The sequence below is a fragment of the Somniosus microcephalus genome, unplaced genomic scaffold, assembly GCF_052327205.1.
Source record: "Somniosus microcephalus isolate GS21.2 unplaced genomic scaffold, FLI_Smic_1.0 unresolved_chr4, whole genome shotgun sequence".
NCBI lineage: Eukaryota > Metazoa > Chordata > Chondrichthyes > Squaliformes > Somniosidae > Somniosus > Somniosus microcephalus.
In genome coordinates this window covers 15,605,064-15,615,996 of record NW_028225182.1, presented here as the reverse complement: position 1 = coordinate 15,615,996, position 10,933 = coordinate 15,605,064, and the positions used below count along the sequence as shown (strand labels likewise).

At 40.8% G+C, this 10,933-nt stretch overlaps 3 non-coding genes across 3 annotated transcripts; all 3 read left to right on the top strand.

Annotated features, from left to right (window-relative positions):
• The first annotated feature begins 5,484 nt into the window (after positions 1-5,484).
• Positions 5,485-5,557, top strand: trnav-cac (transfer RNA valine (anticodon CAC)). Its single transcript has one exon. It is a non-coding gene; the product is annotated as a tRNA-Val (tRNA).
• A 1,973-nt stretch (positions 5,558-7,530) lies between these two features.
• On the top strand, positions 7,531-7,603 carry trnav-aac (transfer RNA valine (anticodon AAC)). The gene has a single exon. It is a non-coding gene; the product is annotated as a tRNA-Val (tRNA).
• Positions 7,604-9,580: 1,977 nt separating this feature from the next.
• Positions 9,581-9,653, top strand: trnav-aac (transfer RNA valine (anticodon AAC)). The gene has a single exon. It is a non-coding gene; the product is annotated as a tRNA-Val (tRNA).
• The last annotated feature ends 1,280 nt before the right edge of the window (positions 9,654-10,933 follow it).

The following is a 10,933-nucleotide window of genomic DNA, read 5'->3' as shown; positions in this document are numbered from 1 at the left end:
TCACATGGCTCTGTCTTTAAGGGGCTTATATTCTGTTTCATTTCTCCTGCCTTCTCCTGATTCCTCAGTGTCATGCACAAAAGTGCCTGATGCCCTCATTTGTTTAAAGTAACAAACAGACACAAACACAGGTGTTCCTTCAAAATCAACCCGCAGGTGGCCACACACAGAATAAACAGAGCCAGAGAGACAGACAGAATCGGGAAACAGCGAGAAATAGACAAGAGATATTGACAAGAACTAAAGCGCTTTGCGATCAGAAAATTGCCTGAACGCCTGTAGTTAATGAAAGGGATTTTGATGCTTGAGTTCCTTTTCCGCCTTGGGCCTCTGGAGAATTTGGTTCCTAATTTGCAGAAACGCGGCTCAGATATTCTGTTGTGACCGGGCCGGAGCCACCAGATTCCTGACTGCAATCAGCGACAAGAATATCATTTCAACAGTCCCGGCGAACTCAGTCGGCAAAGTATGACACTCTTAACTTCAGGATCGTGGGTTCGAGCCACCCGTTGGGGGGAAGTTATTTTGTTAAACTTTTATGTTGCTTTCAAAGCGTTATTAATTAAGCGATTACCTTGTTTTGCACAATGAAAGAAATGCTAATTGAGAAAATACTGCAGATGCTGGAAATCGGAATTAAAACAGGAAATGCTGGAGAGACTCAGCAAGTCAGGCAGCATCTGCGAAGAGAGAAACAGAGTAAACGTTTCAGGTCGATAACCTTTCGTCAGAACTGGAAAAAATAGCTAATGGAACAGATTTTTAAGCAAGTGTAGGGGATTCAATGAGATCATGGCTGATCTTCTGCCTCAATTCCATTCACCAGCCCTATCGCCATATCCCTTGATGCCCTTACCAGTCAGAAATCTACCGACTTCTGTTTGGAATATACCCAATGACTGAGCATCCACTGCCCTCTGAGGTTGAGAATTGCAAAGATTCACAAGCATCTGATTGAAGAAATGTCTCCTCATCTGAGTCTCAAATGGCCGGCCCCGCATCCTGAGACTCTGCCCCCTAGTTCTAGACTCTCCAACCAGGGGAAATAACCTGTCAGCTTCTACCCTTTCAAGCCCTCCAAGAAAATTGTACCTTTCAATGAGAACACCTCTCGTTCTTCTGAACTCCAGAGATTATAGGCCCAATCTACTCAATCTCTCCTCATAGGACAATCCTATCATCATTGAAAACAATCAGGTTTGATTCCCAGTCAGGGATTTCAGTTCTGACAAAGGCAATTGAAGTCTGTGAGAATCTTAATAATTGTATTAAAACCAACAAAAATGTGTGCTGCACACTGAAGGAAATTGTAACATGTTTGCTGGGTGACAGTCAAACTTTAATAACTTTTTTCATAGATTGATAGCTTTATAGCAAAAGGCGACGAACTTGCCCCGCGTTTCCGTAGTGTAGTGGTTATCACGTTCGCTTAATAGCCGAAAAGTCCCCGGTTCGAAACCGGGCGGAAACTTTTTGTAAATCATGTTCATTTATATCGTATAAAAAAGGATCAATTCGCATTTGTTATGCAATGTAACAAAGTCCTGTTACATTTGTGTTATTCTGTACAGTTCTGCACACACAAAGAACAGTACGGTGTCGCTCGCTCACTTCCGTTTCCAGCCCTGACCGTGCAGACAGCCCCTCTCAAAGCTGCTTTCAGTTGAATTGTTAAAGATTATTCAAGGTTCCTGCAGCTTTAGCTCGGTTCACAACAGCAGATCTAAGCCGCGTTTCTGCAAAATACAAACCATGTTTTCCAGAATTCCAAGCTGTATACGGAACTCAACCATTAAAATTCCCTTCATTAGCCACAGGGCTTCAGGCAATTTCCTATGATTCTATAAAAAGTTATTAAAGTTTGACTGTCATCCGGTATACATGTTATTATTCCTGCAGTGTGCAACAAAATGTTGTGGGATGATTAATGATAATAGAAACAATTATGAAGTGTCTCACAGACTTCAATGATTCCGTAATACCGTTGGTTAACTAAAATCTATCAATCGCAGGTGAAAATGAGCAATTCATGTTGCATCTTTGAAAGAGCTATCCAATCAGTCCCACTCCGCGGCTCTTCCCCCATAGCCCTGCTGACACTCCTGCCAGTGGAAACTGTTTCCCCCATAATTTTGATCACCTCTATTAAATCTCCCCTGACCAGTGATTAATGGAGTTCAACGCGGGCAAGTATCAGATCATCCACTTGGGGCCTAGCAAAGATCGGTCAGTGTGTGGTCTGAAAACATCATGTGAGAGAATAGGTTTTTTCTATGAAATAGCCGGTCCCGTTAAATTTTACAAATGTTGCGCCAGATCGCTGCTCTCTCAAGCAATGAACATTTTAAACCATTCTCCTAAAATGCAATGTGTAAAATGAGATATGGGTTAACAGTTCAGGAGATGCAAAGAGCAAAATAAATGAATGAAGTTTCGACTGTCCCTCAGTAACCATATTATTATGTCTTTCATTCCGCAAAATAAAGTTACCGGTTAATTAATGGTGATTAAAGCAGTTCTTATTTATTCACATTAGATGCATGTAATTAATTTAATAAAATTACATCGCATTCATGAATAAGAAACGGTGATATCAAAATTTCTTCTCTAATCGGGAATCGAACCCAGCTCGCAACACTGACAGGAATACGTTATTGAATTATTTAATGGTGCCTCGAAAAATGTCACGCTGCTAAATTAAAATCACTGCTTTAAATTGTTTCGGTGTTGAAGGGGATTGAAAAAAGCCCAGACTGCGCCCGCGGTGAGACAGAGTTCGAACTTAAAAAGAAGTTGGTGCTGCGAAGTAACCGCTGAGCGAAAGCTGACACCGATTAAAGGACGAGAAACCGCTCAATATAAAGGATGAGCTCACAAACGTCAATTTCTGTATTCTGTGTAAAAGGACTCCCAAATCCTTGAATATACTCAATGACTGAGCATCCACTGCCCTCTGAGGTTGAGAATTGCAAAGATTCACAAGCCTCTGAGTGAAGAAATGTCTCCTCATCTGAGTCTCAAATGGCCGGCCCCTTATCCTGAGACTCTGCCCCCGAGTTCTAGATTCTCCAGCCAGGGGAAACAACCTCTCAGCTTCGACCCTTTCAAGCACTCCATGAAAATTGTACCTTTCAATGAGAACTCCTCTCGTTCTTCTGAACTCCAGAGATTATAGGCCCAATCTACTCAATCTCTCCTCATAGGACAATCCTATCATCATTGAAAACAATCAGGTCTGATTCCCAGTCAGGGATTTCAGTTCTGACAAAAACCATTGAAGTCTGTGAGAATCTTAACAATTGTATTAAAACCAACAAAAATGTGTGTTGCACACTGAAGGAAATTGTAACATGTTTGCTGGGTGGCAGTCAAACTTTAAAAACTTTCTTCATAGATTCATAGATGTATAGCAAAAGGCGGCTGCTTGATCCAGCATTTCCGTAGTGTAGTGGTTATCACGTTCTCCTAACACGCAAAAGGTCTCCGGTGCGAAAGCGGGCGGAAACATTTTGTAAATCATGTTCATTTAAATCGTAGAAAAATGGATCAATTCGCATTTGTTATGCAATGTAACAAAGTCCTGTTACATTTGTGTTATTCTGCACAGTTGTGCACACACACAGAACACTACGGTTTCGCTCGCTCACTTCCGTTTCCAGCCCTGACCGTGCAGACAGCCCCTCTCAAAGTCGCACATTCCGGCTGCTTTCAGTTGAATTGTGAAAGATTATTCAAGGATCCTGCAGCTTTACCTCGGTTCACAACAGCAGATCTAAGCCCATTTTCTGCAAACTACAAACCATGTTTTCCAGAATTCCAAGGTGTATACGGAACTCAACCATTAAAATTCCCTTCATTAACCACAGGGGTTCAGGCAATTTTCTATGATTCTATAAAAAGTTATTGAAGTTTGACTTTCATCCGGTATACATGTTAGCAATTCCTGTAGTGTGCAACAAAATGTTGTGGGTTGATTAATGATAATAGAAACAATTATGAAGTGTCTCACAGACTTCAATGATCCCTTAATATCGTTGGTTAAGTAAAATCAATCAATCGCAGGTTAAAATGAGCAATTCATGATGCATCTTTGAACGAGCTATCCAATCAGTCCCACTCCGCAGGTCGTCCCCCATAGCCCTGCTGACACTCCTACCAGTGGAAACTTTTTCCCCCATAATTTTGATCACCTCGATTAAATCTCCCCTGACCAGTGATTAATGGAGTTCAACGCGTTCAAGTGTCAGATCATCCACTTGGGGCCTAGCAAAGATTGGTCAGTGTGTGGTCTGAAAACATCATGTGAGAGAATAGGTTTTTTCTGTGAAATAGCCGGTCCCGATAAATTTTACAAATCTTGCCCCAGATCGCTGATCTCTCAAGCAATGAAGATTTTAAACTATTCTCCTAAAATGCAATGTGTAAAATGAGATATGGGTTAACAGTTCAGGAGATGCAAAGAGCAAAATAAATGAATGAAGTTTCGACTGTCCCTCAGTAACCATATTATCATGTCTTTCATTCTGCAAAATAAAGTTACTGGTTAATTAATGGTGATTATAGCAGTTCTTATTTATTCACATTAGATGCATGTAATTAATTTAATAAAATTACATCGCATTCATGAATAAGAAACGGTGATATCAAAATGTCTTCCCTAACCGTGAATCGAACCCAGCCTGCAACACTGATAGGAATAAATTATTGAATCATTTAATGGTGCCTCGAAAAATATCACACTACTGAATTAAAATCACTGCTATAATGTGTTTCGGTTTTGAAGGGGATTGAAAAAAGCCCAGACTGCGCCCGCGGTGAGACAGAGTTCGAACTTACAAAAAAGTTGGTGCTGCGAAGTAACCGCTGAGCGAAAGCTGACACCGATTAAAGAAGGAGACAGCGCTCAATATAAAGGAAGAGCTCACAAACGTTAACTTTCTGTATTCTGTGTAAAAGGACTCTCAAATCCTTGAATATACTCAATGACTGAGCATCCACTGCCCTCTGAGGTTGAGAATTGCAAAGATCACAAGCCTCTGAGTGAAGAAATGTCTCCTCATCTGAGTCTCAAATAGCCGGCCCCTAATCCTCAGACTCTGCCCCCCAGTTCTAGACTCTCCAGCCAGGGGAAACAACCTCTCAGCTTCTACCCTTTCAAGCCCTCCAAGAAAATTATACCTTTCAATGAGAACACCTCTCGTTCTTCTGAACTCCAGAGATTATAGGCCCAATCTACTCAATCTCTCCTCATAGGACAATCCTATCATCATTGAAAACAATCAGGTTTGGTTCCCAGTCAGGGATTTCAGTTCTGACAAAGACCATTGAAGTCTGTGAGAATCTTAATAATTGTATTAAAACCAACAAAAATGTGTGTTGCACACTGAAGGAAATTGTAACATGTTTGCCGGGTGACAGTCAAACTTTAATAACTTTCGTCAGAGATTCATAGATTTATAACAAAAGGCGACGGTTTTATCCAGCGTTTCCGTAGTGTAGTGGTTATCACGTTCGCCTCACACGCGAAAAGTCCCCGGTTCGAAACCGGGCGGAAACATTTTGTAAATCATGTTCACTGAAATCGTAGAAAAATGGATCAATTCCCATTTGTTATGCAAAGTAACAAAGTCCTGTTACATTTGTGTTATTCTGTACAGTTATGCACACACACAGAACACTACGGTGTCGCTCGCTCACTTCCGTTTCCAGCCCTGACCGTGCAGACAGCCCCTCTCAAAGCTACACAATCCGGCTGCTTTCAGTTGAATTGTGAAAGATTATTCAAGGATCCTGCAGCTTTACTTCGGTTCACAACAGCAGATCGAAGCCGCGTTGCTGCAAACAACAAACCATGTTTTCCAGAATTCCAAGGTGTATACGGAACTCAACCATTAAAATTCCCTTCATTAACCTCAGGGGTTCAGGTAATTTTCTATGATTCTATAACAAGTTATTAAAGTTTGACTGTCATCCGGTATACATGTTAGCAATTCCTGCAGTGTGCAACAAAATGTTGTGGGTTGATTAATGATAATAGAAACAATTATGAAGTGTCTCACAGACTTCAATGATTCCTTAATACCGTTGGTTGACTAAAAGCTATCAATCGCTGGTTAAAATGAGCAATTCATGATGCATCTTTGAAAGAGCTATCCAATCAGTCCCACTCCGCTGCTCTTCCCCCATAGCCCTGCTGACACTCCTGCCAGTGGAAACTGTTTCCCCCATAATTTTGATCACCTCTATTAAATCTCCCCTGACCAGTGAATAATGGAGCTCAACGCGGGCAAGTGTCAGATCACTTGGGGCCGAGCAAAGATCGGTCAGTGTGTGGTCTGAAAACATCATGTGAGAGAATAGGTTTTTTCTCTGAAGTAGCCGGTCCCGTTAAATTTTACAAATGTTGCCCCAGATCGCTGATCTCTCAAGCAATGAACATTTTAAACCATTCTCCTAAAATGCAATGTGTAAAATGAGATATGAGTTATCAGTTCAGGAGATGCAAAGAACAAAATAAATGAATGAAGTTTCGACTGTCCCTCAGTAACCATATTATCATGTCTTTCATTCTGCAAAATAAAGTTACCGGTTAATTAATGGTGATTAAAGCAGTTCTTATTTATTCACATTAGACGCATGTAATTAATTTAATAAAATTACATCGCATTCATGAATAAGGAACGGTGATATCAAAATTTCTTACCTAACCGGGAATCGAACCCAGCTCGCGATACTGATAGGAATACGTTATTGAATCATTTAATGGTGCCTCAAAAAATATCACACTGCTAAATTAAAATCACTGCTTTAATGTGTTTCGGTGTTGAAGGGGATTGAAAAAAGCCCAGACTGCGCCCGCGGTGAGACAGAGTTCGAACTTACAAAGAAGTTGGTGCTGTGAAGTAACAGCTGGGCGAAAGCTGACACCGATTGAAGGACGAGAAACCGCTCAATATAAAGGATGAGCTCACAAACGTTAATTTCTGTATTCTGTGTAAAAGGACTCCCAAATTCTTGAATATACTCAATGACTGAGCATCCACTGCCCTCTGAGGTTGAGAATTGCAAAGATTCACAAGCCTCTGAGTGAAGAAATGTCTCCTCATCTGAGTCTCAAATGGCCGGCCCCTTATCCTGAGACTCTGCCTCCTAGTTCCAGACTCTCCAGCCAGGGGAAACAACCTCTCATCTTCTACCGTTTCAAGCCCTCCAAGAAAATTGTACCTTTCAATGACAACACATCTCGTCCTTCTGAACTCCAGAGATTATAGGCCCAATCTACTAAATCTCTCCTCATAGGACAATCCAATCATCATTGAAAACAATCAGGTTTGATTCCCAGTCAGGGATTTCAGTTCTGACAAAGACAATTGAAGTCTGTGAGAATCTTATTAATTGTATTAAAACGAACAAAAATGTGTGTTGCACACTGAAGGAAATTGTAACATGTTTGCTGGGTGACAGTCAAACTTAAATAACTTTCTTCATAGATTCATAGATTTATAGCCAAAGGCGACTGTTTTATCCAGCGTTTCCGTAGTGTAGTGGTTATCACGTTCGCCTAACACGCGAGAGGTCCCCGGTTCGAAATCGGGCGGAAACATTTTGTAAATCATGTTCATTTAAATCGTAGAAAAATGGATCAATTCGCATTTGTTATGCAATGTAACAAAGTCCTGTTACATTTGTGTTATTCTGTACAGTTGTACACACACACAGAACACTACGGTTTCGCTCGCTCACTTCCGTTTCCAGCCCTGACCGTGCAGACAGCCCCTCTCAAAGTTGCACATTCCGGCTGCTTTCAGTTGAATTGTGAAAGATTATTCAAGGACCCTGCAGCTTTACCTCGGTTCACAACAGCAGATCTAAGCCCCGTTTCTGCAAACTACAAACCATGTTTTCCAGAATTCCAAGGTGTATACGGAACTCAACCATTAAAATTCCCTTCATTAACCACAGGGGTTCAGGCAATTTTCTATGATTCTATAAAAAGTTATTGAAGTTTGACTGTCATCCGGTATACATGTTAGCAATTCCTGCAGTGTGCAACAAAATGTTGTGGGTTGATTAATGATAATAGAAACAGTTATGAAGTGTCTCACAGACTTCAATGATCCCTTAATACCGTTGGTTAACTAAAATCTATCAATTGCAGGTTAAAATGAGGAATTCATATGGCATCTTTGAAAGAGCTATCCAATCAGTCCCACTCCGCTGCTCTTCCCCCATAGCCCTGCTGACACTCCTGCCAGTGGAAACGGTTTCCCCCTTAATTTTGATCACCTCTATTAAATCTCCCCTGACCAGTGAATAATGGAGCTCAACGCGGGCAAGTGTCAGATCATCCACTTGGGGCCTAGCAAAGATCAGTCAGTGTGTGGTCTGAAAACATCATGTGAGAGAATCGGTTTTTTCTGTGAAATAGCCGGTCCCGTTAAATTTTACAAATGTTGCCCCAGATCGCTGCTCTCTCAAGCAATGAACATTTTAAACCATTCTCCTGAAATGCAATGTGTAAAATGAGATATGGGTTAACAGTTCAGGAGATGCAAAGAGCAAAATAAATGAATGAAGTTTCGACTGTCCCTCAGTAACCATATTATTATGTCTTTCATTCCGCAAAATAAAGTTACCGGTTAATTAATGGTGATTAAAGCAGTTCTTATTTATTCACATTAGATGCATGTAATTAATTTAATAAAATTACATCGCATTCATGAATAAGAAACGGTGATATCAAAATTTCTTCCCTAACCGTGAATCGAACCCCGCCTGCAACACTGATAGGAATAAATTATTGAATCATTTAATGGTGCCTCGAAAAATATCACACTACTAAATTAAAATCACTGCTTTAATGTGTTTCGGTGTTGAAGGGGATTGAAAAAAGCCCAGACTGCGCCCGCGGTGAGACAGAGTTCGAACTTACAAAGAAGTTGGTGCTGTGAAGTAACAGCTGGGCGAAATCTGACACCGATTGAAGGGCGAGAAACCGCTCAATATAAAGGATGAGCTCACAAACGTTAATTTCTGTATTCTGTGTAAAAGGACTCCCAAATTCTTGAATATACTCAATGACTGAGCATCCACTGCCCTCTGAGGTTGAGAATTGCAAAGATTCACAAGCCTCTGAGTGAGGAAATGTCTCCTCATCTGAGTCTCAAATGGCCGGCCCCTAATCCTCAGACTCTGCCTCCTAGTTCGAGACTCTCCAGCCAGGGGAAACAACCTCTCATCTTCTACCGTTTCATGCCCTCCAAGAAAATTGTACCTTTCAATGACAACACATCTCGTACTTCTGAACTCCAGAGATTATAGGCCCAATCTACTCAATCTCTCCTCATAGGACAATCCAATCATCATTGAAAACAATCAGGTCTGATTCCCAGTCAGGGATTTCAGTTCTGACAAAGACAATTGAAGTCTGTGAGAATCTTATTAATTGTATTAAAACCAACAAAAATGTGTGTTGCACACTGAAGGAAATTGTAACATGTTTGCTGGGTGGCAGTCAAACTTTAATAACTTTCGTCAGAGATTCATAGATTTATAACAAAAGGCGACTGATTTCTCCAGCGTTTCCGTAGTGTAGTGGTTATCACGTTCGCCTAACACGCGAAAAGTCCCCGGTTCGAAACCGGGCGGAAACATTTTGTAAATCATGTTCATTTAAATCGTAGAAAAATGGATCAATTCCCATTTGTTATGCAAAGTAACAAAGTCCTGTTACATTTGTGTTATTCTGTACAGTTGTACACACACACAGAACACTACGGTGTCGCTCGCTCACTTCCGTTTCCAGCCCTGACCGTGCAGACAGCCCCTCTCAAAGCTACACAATCCGGCTGCTTTCAGTTTAATTGTGAAAGATTATTCAAGGATCCTGCAGCTTTACTTCGGTTCACAACAGCAGATCGAAGCCGCGTTGCTGCAAACAACAAACCATGTTTTCCAGAATTCCAAGGTGTATACGGAACTCAACCATTAAAATTCCCTTCATTAACCTCAGGGGTTCAGGTAATTTTCTATGATTCTATAACAAGTTATTAAAGTTTGACTGTCATCCGGTACACATGTTAGCAATTCCTGCAGTGTGCAACAAAATGTTGTGGGTTGATTAATGATAATAGAAACAATTATGAAGTGTCTCACAGACTTCAATGATTCCTTAATACCGTTGGTTGACTAAAAGCTATCAATCGCAGGTTAAAATGAGCAATTCATGATGCATCTTTGAAAGAGCAATCCAATCAGTCCCACTCCGCTGCTCTTCCCCCATAGCCCTGCTGACACTCCTGCCAGTGGAAACTGTTTCCCCCATAATTTTGATCACCTCAATTAAATCTCCCCTGACCAGTGATTAATGGAGTTCAACGCGGGCAAGTATCAGATCATCCACTTGGGGCCGAGCAAAGATCGGTCAGTGTGTGGTCTGAAAACATCATGTGAGAGAATAGGTTTTTTCTGTGAAGTAGCCGGTCCCGTTAAATTTTACAAATGTTGCCCCAGATCGCTGCTCTCTCAAGCAATGAACATTTTAAACCATTCTCCTAAAATGCAATGTGTAAAATGAGATATGAGTTATCAGTTCAGGAGATGCAAAGAGCAAAATAAATGAATGAAGTTTCGACTGTCCCTCAGTAACCATATTATCATGTCTTTCATTCTGCAAAATAAAGTTACCGGTTAATTAATGGTGATTAAAGCTGTTCTTATTTATTCACATTAGATGCATGCAATTAATTTAATATAATTACATCGCATTCATGAATAAGAAACGGTGATGTCAAAATTTCTTCCCTAACCGGGAATCGAACCCAGCTCGCAACACTAACAGGAATAAGTTATATGAATAATTTAATGGTGCCTCGAAGAATGTCACACTGCTAAATTAAAATCACTGCTATAATGTGTTTCGGTGTTGAAGGGG